This window comes from Lagopus muta, chromosome 1 (genome assembly GCF_023343835.1).
Source record: "Lagopus muta isolate bLagMut1 chromosome 1, bLagMut1 primary, whole genome shotgun sequence".
NCBI classification, from domain to species: Eukaryota; Metazoa; Chordata; class Aves; order Galliformes; family Phasianidae; genus Lagopus; species Lagopus muta.
The window spans coordinates 139,932,513-139,950,444 of NC_064433.1; positions in this window are offsets into that span (position 1 = coordinate 139,932,513).

Sequence of the window (17,932 nt, forward strand, 5' to 3'; positions counted from 1 at the left end):
ACGGGCTTGATTTCAGCTGTTAGTTAGATATTTGATGTGTCTACTGAAAGCATATTTTCTGGGTTTACTGTGTAACATATGCAGAACTGATTAAAAATGTGTTTACTTTGAGCTGAAGCTGGCTAAAAAAGTCAACACAAGAAATAGTCATGGGAGGAAAAACAAAAAAAGATAAAAAAGCCCCTCCCAATAATTAGTGTACATGTGTATAGTGTACACTTGTTATATTTTCATTTTCTCTTCTGCAGTTTGTGCTTGCTATGTTTGTAAAATCTAGCTTAAAAATGGTATAGGCGTGAAGACTTAAATTTGGGAAATGAATCCCTGTACTGGTCATACAGTTAAAAAAGGAATGAAATATGCTTTTCTTACTATACATACATTTCCATTTGAAGGATTTTATACCTTCTTAGTGTATTGTGTATGAGGAGTACGTATCATATAAGTGGGCAGGTAACTGACTTTTTGTGCTGATCAGCTCCATAAAAACTGTTTTATAAACAAACAAAAGCCACTGTAATATGTTTGACCTCAATGCCTTTTGGTGGTGATCTAGTACATTACGTGTCTGGACTGCATTACTTGTCTCATTTAGATCTCAGAGTTTTTAAGGCAGTGTAGGTATGTTCCATCTATGTTTTGTGTCTTGCTGAACAGTTTGACAGATTTCTAATAAATCGTAATTATTAGGACAGCCAAAATTGTAATGAGTGTATTTGAGGGAAAAAAAAAGTCCCATGATGTTTCTGCCATGGAATGGTCAGTGGTCAGCATAAGATTTCTTAATTAAACATAGCTATAATAGCCACTAAATTTTTTGTTCCTAGTTGTGTACTTAAAGCTTCCCATCAAATCTATGTAGGTTGCTCCAAAAGTAATGCCCCCTATTTATTTCCATGGAAACTACAACAGCTACTGATAGAGTGAATTCTTAGCCTCAAATTATTACTTTTCTCCTTAATCCATTATCTATGTATTTTCTCCAGTGATGAATGAGAACCTGCATGTTCATTAAAATCTGCACCAGCAAAGATTACACATTGTTTCACAGCTGCTATGATTGAATTATTTCAAGAATATTGCCCTTGCAATTCATCTTTCACTGGCCTGAACAAATCCAGTGTGTATGGTGAGTGTGGGAGAACAGGTCAGCCAAGAATGGCAATGTGCTCTGTGATTTTCCAACTGGCTTGTGGCCTGGCATTATTGTTTCAAGAAAAATGTTGTCTTCTTCTCTGACTCTTGAAGTTCAAGACTTTTCTATCTCAAAAACATTGCACATCTCTTAATCTATGGAGGGCTGCATCTTGAACATTTTCTTTGATAGAGAATTCACATGTTGCCACCCCACAGATTGCTCTTCTGACTCCAGCTCATAATGTTGATACCAGTAATGATGTGATCCAGGAAATGGTCACCTTCAGCTTCATCTTGGTTCAATGGGTTTTAACAAACTTGTTCTTTCTGTTCCTGTGTGAGCATTTCTGGGATCCACCTAGCACAATCTTTTCAATATTCCAATACTGCCAGCATAATTTCCAACAGATTAAAGATAATATTCAGTTCTGTACACAGTTCCCTTGTCATAATCTGCCAGTTTCTGTGGATGAGCTGATTGAGGTTTTTTTCATTCTGTGGTGTGACAGCTGCACATGGCCACCTGGAACATAGCTTGTCTCTCATGTCACTGTTCCAACTGCTAAAATACACCTCTGTGCTACATCCACTGTTTGGTCACCATAAATGTTCAGCAAGAATCAAAGAATGTCCACGAGTGAGATTCTTTCTTCATGGAGGAATTTTATTACATCTATTTGCTTGATATGCACTTCCATATCAGACAACAGTCTGTCAGACTGCCTCTCTGCTGCCAACTTTCACATGGCAACAGCACGTAATGGAATATTGGTGGGAAGGTTCAACCTCTACTGCCATACCACCAACATCTGCCTCTGATGTGGGCCAGTCTAATAAAATAGGAGACTTTATGTCATAGTTTCATGTTTTTTCATCAATATTCTATATCTTAACATCATGTGGTACACTGGGATTTAAGGAGTTAAGGCTGCCGTTGTGTGGATTGTTGATATTTTTCACGAGTTTCTGATCTCCTGGTCTTGGAAGAGAAGAATGAACTGCAAGTCCCAGAAGACTTAATTTTTCTGTTTCCATTTTCCATTTGGAGGAAAAGATAAAATGGACAGGAATTAATGAGACTCACTCTCTTTTTTTCTCCCTGGCTACTTTGCCTACACCATTAAGAGGAAGGACTTTGGTTTCAAAAACTCTCTCTCTTTCATATTTAATTTGATTTATTAGCTTGAATTTCAATCATATTGCATTATATTGTATTATTTCACCTTTTGCTATTACTTTTAGAAAACTAAGTTTTCTTTCCTTTGACTCATTGCTGCTGTTTTCCACATCCAGGTCCATCTCCCTACCCTTCTCTGCCTGGTCCTCTCCTCAGTGTGTGGATCCATGGGTTCCTTTTGCCCCCATGTCGTGGAAACCAGGCTGAACTGTGACACATTACTTTCAGAGCAGCCCTTGTATATTATGTTTTTGCTGTAAAAAAACAGTTTAATTAGTTGAGTGGTTATGCTGCTGTTGGCTTCCTAGCTTTCCAACTTGCAAACTTGTGGCTTTTTTTTCTTTTATTTATTTTTTTTTTTCCTTCAAGTTCATTTTGACTTCAAAAGAATGCTGCTCATTTTCCAGGAAAAGAGAAGAATTCCTTAGAAAGGATAATCAAAATGCACTCTGGGTGTATTTATGTGTTCAGCAACGCTCTAATTTCATCTGTTGCTTTTTTGTAAAGAAGAAATTTATGAGCCTGTTCTCATCTCAAGCCAGGTAGCTAAGTCTGAAACTCAGGTTGTGACAATAAATCAGGACTTTCTTTACAAAAAACACAAGGTTTTGTTGCCCAAATAGTTCTGAGACTGGAGGAGGCATTCTCTCTACTGGATGTGAGCCTATGGTCAGTAATACAAGTGATTACTTAGAAATTCCCAATGATTGAGTCGAGATAAGTGCACTGTGCTGATGTCAGTATTCTATTAAGTTATAGTCATCTTCCTTAGTGTCCATATTTCAGGATTTGGAATCTTTGTAGTATTCTTTTCTTCCATATCACTTGGAAAAGAAACAGTGGGTGCATAATTCAGTACTGGTTATAAATATTTATCTAACATTGCCAAAAGTAGTGATAAAAAGAGAATCTTTACTACAATGGGAAGATGTCTTGGCAATAAGCTTTGTTTATAAAAGTAAATCAATATTTGTCTTACTAGTGTTTGCTGCCTTGTTTTCTTTGTTTTGTAAGATCAAAGGGGCATGGGTTACTAGTGGAAAGTACAGAGTAAGCTATGCTTCTCATCTAGAATAAAATAGCTTAGATCTAGGTTCGTTTTGTCCTTGAATGACCTATATGTTCTTTCCTCTTTCCAGCTAACTGTACTGGAGTTCTCAAACAATGAGCAAAAATATGTTTAAAGTAGCTTCTATTCTAAGTCTATTTGGCATTTTGTTACTTTGACCTTCTTTTGAACACTGTCTGTGTAAAAACAGGAATAATCCTTATATGGTTGTGTTCTGGCATCATTAATATACTATGAATTTTGTTGTTAGCTGAACAGAGCCAAGATTTCATCTTCAATCCATGATGCCTCCCCTCTAAACAAAAAACAAAAACAAACCTCAAACGCTAAACCCTTCACATTTTTATCTTTCTTGTTTATTTGTTTTCTTTTATTATTATTATTATTTATAAATCTACTTCATTGTCTTGCCCTACTGAAAACATGCAAATGCTGTGATCACTGTACCGCTTAAGGGAAATTTCTAGGCTGGCTTGAATTCAGTGCAGTTTGCAATTTAAGTCAGGAATTTCCAGATGTCATAATGTGGAAATGGTAGCAGCAGCAGTAATTGCTCTCAGTTATACAGGAGCATAGATAAGAGATATCTATGTTGTGTGTCCTATTTATTTCCGTGGAAACTACAACAGATACAAAGAGCACAATAATACTACTAAATAGAGTAAATTCTCAGCTACAGAATGCTATTTTTCAATGTAGTCACCAAAATTAGCAAATCTGTGTGGATGAGCTGATGGAGATGCTCTTCATTTTGTGGTGTGATTATCTGGAACACGACTTGTCCTTTACCTTGCTGTTGTCGCTGTTGAAATGCACCACCCACTTTCTCATTGTACTAACATTCATACATCTCCATAAATTTTCAGCAAGCATCAATGAATATCTGTATGGAAGAATTAAATTCTACACCTTTGCTTCATATGTGCTTCCAGGACAGACATCACCTTGCCAGACTGCCCCTCTGCTGCTACTAATCACATGACAACAATACGTAATGGAATACTGGTGGGAAGGTTCAGCCTCTATTGCCATGTACCTCTGACATTGTGGGTCAACCTAATAACATAGCCATTACTTTCAGAGCATCTAAAGTATAATCGTGCATTCAAGGATCACAAATCTAAATACACATACTGCAATTTGAGAATCTGTGGTCTGGATGCTCCACTTCAAGCTTATTCATTTATGTATTTATTCAAGATGATTTAAATATCCTCATGAGTGTGTATGAATAAACATACATATGAATAAATAAATTGATTATTTCATGAGTTACCTTCTATATATTCAAAAAGATTCTAAAACACCTTTTCAATCCAAAATGCTGAAATGGACAAAGAACTCTAATATTGCTTCTTTAAACAATTTGGAGCAACTTATTCTGTCATCTCCAAGCAAGTGGAAGAAAAGGAGGTTTTCAGGAGTAATCAGCATAGACTTAATAGAGGAAAATCATGCTTGACCAACCTGGTAGACTTTTGTGTGGTCATGAGCAGCTGAGTGGATGGAGAGAGAACAGTAAGCTTAAGGAGGGAAGGTTTATATGGGGCGTAAGGGGGCAGTTCTTCATAGAGAGAGTGGTGAGGTACTGAAACAGGATGGGGCCCCGGGCAACCTGGCCTAGAACCAGATCTGGAGGTTGGCAGCCCTGCCTATGTCAGGGAGTTGGAACATGATGATCCTTGGAGTCCCTTCCAATCCAAGCCATTCTATGATTCTGTGATTCTACGATGTTGTGTACTGTGACTTCAGCAGGGCTCTTGACACTATCTCCCATAACATCCTCATAGGTAAGCTTAGCTTGTGTGGGAAAGATGCGTGGACAGCGATGTAGATTGAGAACTGTTTGAATGGCAGAGCTTAAAGTGTAACTAACAGTGTTCTTCAGGGATCGGTGCTGGATATGATCTTGTTCAACATTATCATCAGTGACCTGGGTGAAGGGATAGCAAGTTTGCTGAGGATACAAAGCTGGGAGGAGTAGCTAATTTACCAGAAGGCTGTACTGCCATTCAGTGAGACCTGGACAGGCTGGACAGTTGGGCTGAGAGGAACCTTATGAGATTCAATGTGGGCAAATACAGTCCTAAACCTGCTGAGGAATAACTACACGCATTTGTACAGGATATGAACTGACCTGCTGGAAAGGAGGTGAAGAAGCACCTTGAGGGTGACAAAGAACTGGAGCAGGCTGTCCACAGAGCTTGTGGATTCTCCTCCTCTGGAAATATTCAAAACCTACCTGGATGCTTTTCTGAGTGACGTACTGTAGGGAACATGCATTAGCAGGTGATGTTGGACTGAATGATCTCCAGATGTCCCTTACAATCTCTACAATTCTGTGATTATATGCTTTCTACTATGATGGTTATGAACTACAACAACTCTGATGTTAGTAGGCCTGAATAAAAATTCAATTCTTGGTGGATTTCATGGATTTTCTCTTCAGGAATTAGCGCCTTACCCTCGTCTGATAAGAAATATCTTTCTTTCCCCTACTGCCTTGCCAGGGATAAATGTCAAATCAATTCTAAGCTTTTATACCTGTATATGTGTAGCATGAAATTGCTCTAATCTTTACATGATTAATGATATTCACTTCCATGGGACTCTTGCATCAGGAGAGTGAGCTGGACTTGACTATTTAAATGAGTAATGTGTATTATATATGGTATATAAGTGCCATATTTTGATCCTTTATTTTATTTTATTTATTTTTTCTGACATATTTTACTAGACCTTTCAACTTTGCTTTTTTTTTTTTTTTTTTTTTTTTAACAAGAAAATCAGTTAAATATGAAATTGTATGTGTCATAGACTCAGATTCATAGAATCATAGCATGTCTTGGGTTGAAAGGGACCTCAAGGATCATCAAGCTCCAGCCCCCCTGCCTCAGGCAGGTCTGCCAACCTCCATATTTAATACTAGACCAGGCTGCCCAGGGCCCCATCTCACCTGGCCTTGAACACCTCCAGGGATGGAGCATCCACAACCTCTCTGAGGGGCAGCCTTATCCAGCTCCTCACCACTCCTCTTGGAAAACAATGTCCCCCAGTGATATCCAACCTAAATATTCCCTCCCTCAACTTAAAACCATTTCCCCTTTTCCTGCCATTATCTGCCCTTTTAAAGAGTTGACTCCCCTCAAGTTTATATGCTTCCTTTAGGTACCAGAAGGCTGTAATGAGGTCACCCTGCAGCCTTCTCCAGGCTTAACAAGACCAGCTCCCTCAGCCTGTCATCCTAGGGGAGGTGCTCCAGCCCTCTGATCATCTGTATAGCCATTGTTATTGTTACTTCATCCCCTTTCCAACTTTAAAATTGTAATAATATATTGTAAAAGATTAGGTATATGTACCTCTGGTGCTTTTTAAGGTATTTCTTTGGAGAATGATGCATGTTATGAACCTGCAACACATAGTTGGTTTCAGATAAACACTTGTCACTCATTCCATTTGGAAGAGTACTGGTCTCAGAATTTAATTAGATGATATTATCATGAAGTCATTCTGGATGAGCCAAGTTGCTAGTTAACATGTATCATTGACTTTGCTACAAATGAGCAATCACATTTATTTCTGATGGAAAATGAGGATAATATAAGGATAAAGTTCTACTAGATAATATGGTCTTTGGTCTTATTTTTATTGCAGTTATTTGCAGTTGAAAATTACTCATTTTTTTCAATTTGCAACTATGTGAGTCATGAATGATTGAAGTGAAGTCAATGGAGCAAGGCTGTGGTCTGACCATATTAAGTTATTCTTAATATGGATCTGATCCAGGTCTTGTTTGAGTCATTTGGAATTCTTCCATGAACCAGGAAAATAAAGTTGATCTGACTCTGCATCAGGAATCTTTTAGTTCCCCAGATATCAGCAAGGTTTGAAATTTACTGTGTACAGAAACACAACACCATGTCTGAGAACCACAAATAACCCATTAAAACTCTCATATTAGACCTTATGCGGGAAGGAATTGATGCAGTGGTCTTTTGTTGGACTAAGGGATGAACTGTTGTCAGGATGAACCTTCATTTTATTTATCCTTGCCATATTTTTCTGCAGTTTTCTTGATAGCATTATTATTTTGTTAACTGCATATATGAGAGTTACATCAAATATAACTCTCATATATTGAAATTTCTGTACTCAAGTCCAAGTAAAAAATACTTTTAATGTAATGAACAGAATGTTGTGGTGTGTTCTTATGCTGAACTCAGTTTTTATATCAAAGTGCTTTCTGTAGAGTTCTGTTTTACTGTTCAAAGTCTTTACAATTATTTATAGTCCTGTTGATATAAAAATCCTTCCTTTCCATAAAGGCAAAATATGAATCACAAATGCATGTCAAAAACAACGATCATGTTAAAATGAGACCCTTACACAATAAAAGTTGGTTTCATGCTGTCTCATGACTCAAGTTATTATTATTTCTCCAAATATTTATATGCAATAGTCATACTTACGAATTGCCATGTTGCATAAACTGACATTTAGTATCTTGTAGTCTAAAGAAAACATTACACTAGAAAGGTAAAATCAAGATAGAACCTCATAAAACTTTAGAAAAGCAAAGCTAGCTTTAAACTATGTTTTTTTTTCCTCCTCTTCAATCCATTAATAACTAAATTTCTCACTATTCAAGGAGCCTTCTTTTGTGAAGGGCTTAGATTAATCTGTTAGCAAGAGAATGCTCCCTCCTTGCATAATGTTAAAATCATCAACTAATAAAGTCCAGTCACATTGTATGTCTTGAAAAAATATATATATATACATCTATATTTGTACAAGTAATGTCTTTATTTGATGTGAAATTGTGTTTTATAACAGTTTTAATATGAAAATTCAATACTTTTAAATTTTTTTTTCGCACAGAAGGCAGTTGGTTTGATACTGATAGAATTCTAGCATCATCAGAGTATGTAGAAATCTTGCTGATAATGTTGTATGCATTGTTGATTTTTTTTTTTTTTTTTTTAATCAGAAGGATATGAATAATGCAGTGCCCATGGAGCACCTTTTTCTCTAGAGGAAAAATGAATAGTCTAGTAAGTTCTCACTTTTCTCCTGCGAGATGTTTACCTTTACTGATAGAGTAGTGAAAAAGCTTTATATGCAGTGCTTATGTTGTTAAAGCAAAAATTAGGTTTTTATTGTCTTACTAAGGAAATAACTGCTTCCATCTGTCGAACTAGATGAGATTTTCTAATAGAGAAGTACCTCTTCCAAATGCTTCCCCAAAAAATCAGAAATGTTAGTGAAATATTAGACTTCAGAAAATAATGGATTTTTAGAGTGACTGCTATTTAATAAACCCACTCTGCCCACTCATTCAAAAGGTTTAAACTTTGGGTTCAATTTTCCTATTGCAGAATTAAGTGAGATACAAAGATTTGCTTATATATTTGGTGTAGGCAAAATTAATCTAAACATAGGAAGGTCAGCACCGGACCTAGAGACCCTGTACATATGAAGTTAATACATAAATGGTACAGGGCTCTGGCTTTTCTCCAGGGATATATTGCCACAGGAGTCACATTTCTGCTCTCCCTTCTTCACAGTGAATAGATAGGCTGAAACAGTGGGGAGACACACCAAAATCCTCTAACCATACTGGGTCACAAATTCCACAGAAAACCCGTTGAAGTGGCTATCTTCACAGTCCTGTCAACAACGTCAAAATTTGTATTCATTAAGTATGATGGTCAGCATGGGGAGGGATGGGTGGAGTGGGGACTCCTTGGTCCCCAGCCTTTGCAGGAGACAAGGCCCATCAGCATGGCTCAGTCCCCTGCCTGTACCCACTGCCTTCCTTACTGTGGAGGGAGCAGCACATTTTTACCCCTAAAGCACCCTATGGGACATATATGTATGAAATGAATTGCCATTAGGATGACCATTTCATGTACCCTTTTCTCACCATATCTTACATATCTTTTATTGGGGGAACTGCTACTGGTTTCTTTCCTTTGTTCTTTCCTACTTTTTTCCTTTTTCTTTTGTGCATATTCCTTTTTCCTCCTCCCTTTGCTATTGTTTATTAACTTGTCCATTTCCCTTTTCTTGTTTAGCTTTCACAAGATCATTCTTCTGACCTTATTCTCTTTTTTTCTCTTCCCTTCACTTTCCTTGGAATGCTTTTTCTTAGGCCCTACAAAAGGTCTTCTGACTAAAATATCATCTATAAACCTATCTTCTACTTCTAACATGCATTTTATTCCAAGTGGTTTTGTTTCAGTTTTCCATAGATTTGACATAAATAAACTTTTGTTGTCTGAAAAATCTTGTGATTAGTTACAGGTTGAAGGACATTCTTACAAAAAGAAAAAAAAAAAAAAAAAAAAAAAAAAAAGGAGAGAGATTAAATACCTCCAGTAACTCACAATGGAAAGAAAGGGAAACTGTGGGGGCAGAAAACAGTTGTGCTGACAGGCTGTCTGAGAAATTTGGCTGCCCCCTAAAATAGATGCTAACACTGTGAAGATTACAGCTACGCTGCTTGTGATGCCCTTTCCTATAGGAAGCACTCAAAGTGATACAGAGCATGTGAACTTTGAATGCAGACTGCAGAGAAGCATAAACAGGCAATCAAATCCAGCTATAAAAACATGACATGATCTATACATAATACATTTGAACCCTAGCATATTGGATTCTTTTTATTATAGTTATTAAGAAGAGTCCATGAGATCTGAAAAATAGCCTGATCCTAAAGGGAAAAGAAAATGACACTCTTTATTTGAAACCATTACTTACTGTACCACTTTGGAGGGCTTAACTGCATTGTCTAGCATGCATCATCTTGGCATGCTACTTTTTCACAGGGGAATTTGGTTGTGTAATTCACTATTTTCAGCTCTTTGTGGAGTTACATGCTTTATAGAGGGGAACGCAATATGGACTTCTGTGCTTCACATAGTTAGTAAAAAGCATATGGAATAAATCACCAGAGGAAAGCAATTTGAAATAAAGAATACAAATGGATCAAGTTGGTTTCTGTGGAGTAAAGATATTGAGACTTGTAATCAAACAGTAGAAAGTCTAGGATAGAGATAAACTGGAAAGGGACAGGTAAGAGTAGGTGTCCGTTTCTTGTAGCTATGTGAATTCAAAACTTTCACACATGCTTTTCATATTAAATGTTGCATTCATGGGCATAATTACTCAGTTTTACTTTAATACGTCATCTTCAAATTCTTTAACCTCGGTATTCTGAGTCTGCAGCCATTTCCCAATTAATCACTGCAAATTACCTGACAACATTTAACAGCCACTGTGATGAAGTGGGAATGAATCTATACATTCAATTCCAAGGGACAGGTTTCAGAACTCCTTATTCTACTTTTAGCAAAGGAAGGCAATAAAGATGGTGTGACAACTTGCTAAGACACCATTTCTGCACTGTTATTACTGTTAACTTTTGTGGACAGAAAGTATCTCAGTTGCCTACAGGAACATTGGGAGCTTTCATGATTTATGGGGAAAAGATGCAAAATAAGAAGCAGGCCTCACCATTCTGTGGGAGGAAGATGAGTGACTGGGCCTAAGGAAGTGTCTTAGATAAAATTTAGTAGGAAGTGCAGATAGGAGGCTAATACCAGAAGGAGGAAAATACCAGTACCTTGGAGAGTATTGCTGTGAGACTCAAAAGATTTGTTAGCTCCCAATAAATATGGGATTAAAAAAAAATGCTCTGTTGTAACGGTTTCCAGGAGTGCAGAAGAAAGAGAAACTGAATCCTACTGAGCAGTGTGTGCAGTAAAGCAGTCCACCTACACATAAATTCAAATGCTTTTTATATGGCCTTTTTTCTTAGATGGGATTTGAATGCTGTGTAAGCTTAAACTTAGCTTTTGCTATAGGTTTGATTTTCATTTACTGTGTATGCTTCTGGCAGACTTTTACTGCTAAGAAACATGATAAGGACTCTGTGATTAAAATATTATAGTAGTTGGTCAGATACTTTTACCAGTGAGCAAGAATAATGCTATTATGAAAGCTCTTTCTCCACTGCATTGTATTATGGAAGAGACTGAGATTTCCTTTTTGAAAGAGGAACAAAATCAACAAAACAATTGGCTTGTTTGCTTTCTGCTTCTCTTCCAAACTGTTATCAGTCCAATGACTTCAGTGATGCCAGTAAACTTGTTGAAAGAACTGCATTTCCTACAAAAGGAAAGCTTGTTTTTGGAGGTTCTGTCAATAAAGCAAATTACTTACTCCTTCCTAGTTTTCAAATACACATCATCTCACTTTTAATTAAGATGAGGAAATAACGTGTCCATTAAGACAGCCAAACTTATGAATATTTGCTGTCTAAAATACATAAGAAATATTTTTTGTAGTGGTAGGATTAAAAAATCTAAAACAAGAAAAAGCAATTATTACATGGCTTGTTATTTTGAATCCTGATTGTCATTATTATGCTTCAATCATTTTATTTTCTAAAACTGTAAAAAGATGCAACATATTTACATAGAAAATTACATTTTAAAATATGGAGAAATTTAAGTTTTCTAACATTTAAAGTAAGATTTTTATCAAAGCTGTCCCATAGGCTTTGGAGATGCAGGGAGCCCTAGCATTCATATCTCCAAACAGGGACAAAAAATGTCAGCCTAAAGGCAATGTTAGAAAACACTATAGGTCAAATTCTTCTTTAAGAAAACTGCTGAGCACTATCAATAGAATATTACTCTGTTTCCTTAGCAAAGAATTTGCTTCAATATATGCCAGATGCTACAAAACATGTTTAGAGGAGTTGTTCTCTGCATGGGCTACAATGTCATACAGACCCTCCACATTCCTTATGTTTCTGCTGCCCAGATACAGGCATGTCAAACAACTCTTTCAGCAAATGCTACTCTCTAAAAAATGTTTCTTTCACACAAATGCCCAGTGCAAAAGTCTCCTGTGGTGATTTTGTCTCCTATTACTGCATATTCATTTCATTGCCCTCCAGAATTATAAGAAGATGCTGAGCTGATTCTGTTTTGCTTAACCTAAGGCTTTGCGTAGTATTCTTATCATGTGGTTATCATTAATGCAAAACATCTTGTGGCAAAAATAAAGAAATAAAAAAATACTAAGTATAGACAATACTGCAGACGTTTTAGAAACAAATGAACTGGGAAACAAAGCACACATGCTATTCTTATCTCTATCTGTGTGTCAAATTATCCTCTGTCTATGAGAAAAAAACAACAACACGGAATCTGTTAACAACTGACCTGTTGCTCAGCTAGCTATAAAGAAATCATTAACCTATTATGATGTGCACATGCTGTTCCACCTGGCAGGAAGTTGTTTCAATTTTAGTTTTTGATGGATTCCAAGAAAGACAGCATGCTCAATAGGAAGAAAATCAACAGAGAATGATGTAGAGATGTGATTTTTTTTGGAAGCATTATTAAAGCAGTCTTTAATGAAAGCAGCTGAATAAAGTGTCACAGGAAGAAATAGATTCATAGAGGACTAGAGGAATATATTTGAAGGAAAACATTACCATTCTTGTGGGGGGCATGTCTGAGAATGATAGACGGGTGAGAATATGAGGAGAACTATTTCATCCCAGAAAATTTTTTTCCTTTGCCCTGGAAAAGCTTAAGGCAGCAAAAGATATAAAAGACAGCCCCCCATCCTGTGCCAGGCAGTTATCATGATTCAAGGCCAGGTCTCCTCTGCCTTATTGCCAAAGCACTTTATTTTCTCAAACTCCTTTTGGTCTAACTTTTGTTAAACTGACACTTTCCTTGTGTTTGCAGATGATACAAAACTGGGAGTGGTGGCTGCTCAGAGAGTTGTGCTACCATGCAGGGGAACATTAACAGGACGTAAAATTGGGTAGAACAGAACTTCATATAATTCAGTGAATGCCAAGTTGTTCTTCTGGGATGGGAAAGACATCCCCAGGCACCAGTACTAGTCTGGGGATGATGGTCTGGAAAAATGCTATGCAAAGAATGACCAAGACATCCTGGTGGACACCAATTTTAATGTGAGCCAGATATGTGCCATTGTCACAAAGCCAGCCAGGAGGCTAGGATGCATGATGAATAGACTTTCTTAGCACTCGTGAGATCACACCTTGCTTGAGCAGTGGGATTAGACGAGATGACCTTGAGAGGTTTCTTCTAGCCTTAACCATTCTGTGATTCTGTTATTCTGCTCTTGTAAAACTTTTCTTAGTTTAATGTTGAGATAACCCAAAATTAAAGCAATTCAAGAAAATATATTTGGCTCCAAGATAGCTGACAAATTCAGAATGAAAATAGAAAATGACAGGGATAGAGATGTTTTTCTTCATAGTGACTGGTATGGTACTGTGCGTTGGCCCAGCTTGGCCAAAAGGATATTCCATAATATATGGTATCATGTAAACAGTAAAACTGGGGGAGTTGGCTGGAACTGGGGGTTGCTCAGGAACTGGCTGAGCACTGGTCAGCTAGTAAAGAACAATTGCACTGTGTATTGTTTGTTTTACTTATTCTTTCCTTTATCTCAACCCATGAGCTTTACAATATTTTTATGATTGTTTACCTCATCCCACTTGGTTGGGAAAGGCAGTGAGCTAATGGCTCACATATCTGATGACATGAAGAAAGAATAGCTGATGTATGGAAGTTTTATTTTGTATATGTTGTCCTAAGCATAGAATTGATAACTGCATTTTCCTAGTTCTGTAATAAGCAAAGATCTATTAACTTAAAAATTCTGAAATGAAAATTATATGAATCTCCCCCATATTTCTACTGGAATATCAGAGAAAAATTTTATATAGATAACAGTGGCAGCAGACAAAGCAGGCTTGGTTATGTCAATGGCTTTTGAGATCTGCTGAAGTAATTCCTCTGTTTCTAAAATCAAACTCTGTGGACAAAAATAATGTTTTACAAATTTTATAGTTGTATTTTCACTATAGTTCAGTGTTTAAGAAACTGTGCTAGTCTAAAGTGGTCCTGAATACACCTTATAAGAAGTGAGAGGAATAAATAGCACTATGCAGTCTCATGTGGGCCATTCAATGATGTACAGAATACAGAACCACTACGCAGTGGCAATTGGCCAGAACATAGGTAAACTGAGAAATAAGCCAGCATCTTAAAAGCCTCAATGATAAAGAAGAAAGGGAAATAAGTGCATAACCTAAGAAGCTGAATGAATCTCTGTAGCAAATCTAGAATGTATCTAGAATGATAAAAGTCATTAATTTTTACATGCAGACTACAGGAACAGCAGAGTCTTCAGGTTATTAAATATTTCTGGCTCTAAGTCACTCTGTGTCATTTCAGATAGAAAGCTGGTTGTGAAGCTAGAAGTGAGGTATACACTGTTAAAAAAAAAAGGAATTTTCAACAAAATTTAAGTGACAAAACCTGTACCAACAGAACAGTAAACAAACGAATAAATCTGCTTATTTTAAGCCTGAAGTCTTTAACTGTAAGGTAGGAGAAGGTACTTGGTACTCAGGATTTGGTTGTGAGCTTAGCTGACTTGGTGTGTGAATTAAGTCTTAGCAATCAGGAAAATGAACTGTTTGAAACACTATGATTACAAAATAGCATGTTGATTCAGAAGCTATATATCACAGCTTTAAAAAGATGTCAAGATTTCAGTCTCAAGAAGACATTAAAGGGAATTGAAGTAACTTACTAAAGACAAATAAATTCTTGATGCACTCCAGAGAAGAGCTAAAAGGGCTTATGTCTACCATGTTAGTAGAGAACTCCAATCATCTGAAGACAGAGGCTAAGGAAAGAAGCTCAAAAGTTCGTTCAAAAGGGACCAAGTATATCATACCTGTTAGTGTACTGAGTATATATATACTTTGCACCTACAGTTGCCCCCAAATAGCTAAACAGTGATATGAGTAGAGAACATTTTTCACTATTAAGAATTGCAAAAAGTTTTAGTAAAGCTGACTGATTCAAAATCTCTCACTAAGCTTGATTGTTTTCACAGGTCACTAGAAAACAAAATACGCTTATTTGCATCGTAAATCCTTACTTAAGGAGATGTTGTTTTTTCAGACTGTCTTTTCAGTTATGTTTTGCAGCTGGTCTGTCTCACCAAAATGCACTGTGAGATATTTTGATGTCACAACTATTAAGTATGATGATGTTTTACAATGCTATAAAAGAGTTCAGACTATAAGAAAGAATAAGTAACTTTGGAAATGTGCTAAGTGTAGGCCAAGACTATAGAAATAAAAGATAAAAAATCTGTGCAACAGAATTTTTCTCTTCTGGAACAGAAGTTAAAATAACAGAGACTAGAGGTACGTCAGTGTATGAGTGAAATCTCAAAGACTTTTTTTTTTTTTTTCTAAAACACAGCAGTGGCAGCAAAGATTTTAGAACAGTGAACCATGGAGGATAATGTATACCTATCTTGACTGCTAGCAATCTGAGAGTTCTAACAGATAGGAATATCTTAATAAAATGTACAATAAAGTAAAGGCATCATTTCTGAAATAGCCTGAGAATAGGTAAAAGAGTAAATTGTCAATAGACATATGTAAGACAAGGCCCAGTACATTTCTTTGAAATCTCATTCAAACAGGAAAATCATGGGAATTCTTTCATATAGTGAACTATCAATAAAACTGTTTGTCAGTATGCTCATATAAAGAAAGATGCTTTGTTCTTGGTCCACAGGGATAAAATATTGTCTGTTTTTTTTTATAATGGGAAACTCAGTATAAATGAATATAATCCAAGTACTGGAATTATCAGGTGGATAACACAGTAAAAAACTGATTTTTTTTTATAGCTATAGGTGCATGATTTTGAAACTTTTAGAGTATGCGTTGTAAATACATGCTCCAGAGAATTTTGTGTAAAAGGAGTGCTGAGATAGATTGTGCACTTGTCAGTCTGTTACAAAAATAATTCTGTTTGCTCTTCCATTAAATATGAAGTACAATTACCAGAAATATTGCCATATGAGACACAGTAAAGGAACTATTTAAGTCATAGTATGTGGAAAACAGTAAATTTGTAGAATCTATTATTGAAAAATATGAGAGAGAGAGGATTTTTTTGTTAGCCTACTAGATGATTTCTAAGGCACTCAGATAAAAAAATATATACTGGAGAATAAATAAAGTTTAAAAGGGAAGGAACAAGAATGCTTAGCATTTCCGAAGTACGATGCCTAGTTTAGTGCTGATTGTATGTGTTGAGCCTGGCATGCCAACCCCTTTTTCAGATGTCCCCAGAGAAGTCCCTTGCACTTTTCTCTTGGGATTTTGAAAAAATGTCAGAGAAGGGATGGTATGCCTTCCTTGCAAGAGACAGGATGTTGTTCCCTATACAGTCTTCTCAATCTGTAGACTGCTCTCAGCAGCTTGACTGAATGGTGGGACATTTCTCTGTTTTCTGTGTTGAGCTGCTTGCCCTGCTGCTCAGTATTAAGATCTGTAATATGCAATTCAGTATCAGGTAGGCTCCTGATGTTTTGATTCTCTTTCTAAATATCTCAAATTTCTTTAAGTTTCAGATAGTTCTCAGTCCTGAGGTCTATTTATGCAAGACAAAGATAGATGCCAAGATAGATGCCAAGGAAAGCAAAAGTATTTGAACTGATAGTCTAAAAAAATATACTCTCAAAGCAGTTTAGATCTTAATTTGTTCATAAGCCAAAAAAAAAGTATCCAGGATTCTAAATAAAATGTTTCTCTTGTGAACAATTTCGCAGGCTGGAACTGAGGAGAAGAAATCAAGGCAGCTCAATTTATCTTCAACTGAAATCCATGTTATACCTATATAGCAACATCCAACCCTGGTGTACCATTTAGTGATTGGAAACAGAAAACTTGCAGAGACATATGAGCAAAGAAAGCTTGCTGCTTGTGCTGTGGCACATGCATTTGAATTCATAGCTACTCCTCTGTGGTCAAAAGAATAAAGTGCTTAAATAAGGAGCCAATCTTGGAATATGGAACACTTTATTGTTGTAACACCAAACTAAGCAAATCTGACTGTGCAACCTGATGATATTTTGTTTAAGGGAAAATCAAAACTAAGTGGGACTCTTCAGAGTAGTACTTTAGGGATGCAAATCCCTCTGAGAAGAAAATATTTTGTACTTTGAATACACGTAGCACCACTGTAGCCTTCATCTGAATGAATAATATTTTTTTCCTCTAGAAGTACAGGAAAATAAAAATGATAATAAGAGTTCTTAGTACTACCATAGAGAGAAACTTCACCTTTTCATGTCCTCGATCAGTAATATGGCCACAGACAGTAATGTAGGGAGTAATGTTGGATAACAAGAGGGTTTTTTTAATAATTTATTTATTAAGAAAAGATGATATCTTAACAAAAATATGCACAGTTCATAGGAGTTGCCTACTATAAAGGAAACTTGTAATCTTTGTATTCCTTGTAATACTTGATGTGAAAGAGGATATTTCTTATTTTTCTGTATATTTTCACGTGCAACATTTGCTTACTTGCTTGCTTCCTTTACCTATGCAACCAAGAGATTCACAGCTTCAATGAGAGAAAATTGAAGATGGAGGTAGAGAATATGATCAGCAT